Raw genomic sequence first — 236 nt, 5'->3', positions numbered from 1 at the left:
TTCCCCTCTCTCTCTCCGATATTTTGGACATTTTCAAATTTTCAAAATTTAAAATTTTAAACTTTCTATATTTTCGGAATTTATTGCGATATATCTCAGTTTTTTGGAAATGTATCGCGATATATCGATTTTTTTGAAATATATCGCGATATAAATCGTCGATTTTTTTAAATATCTTATCAATGTTCTATGTCGTGTCAGATCCTTCCGACAGGGCGATACATCGACTCGTGTCA

The sequence above is a fragment of the Hakea prostrata genome, unplaced genomic scaffold (assembly GCF_041222555.1).
Source record: "Hakea prostrata isolate BN-2017 unplaced genomic scaffold, UWA_Hpros_2 contig_12, whole genome shotgun sequence".
Taxonomy (NCBI): Eukaryota; Viridiplantae; Streptophyta; class Magnoliopsida; order Proteales; family Proteaceae; genus Hakea; species Hakea prostrata.
This window is presented reverse-complemented; position numbering follows the sequence as displayed.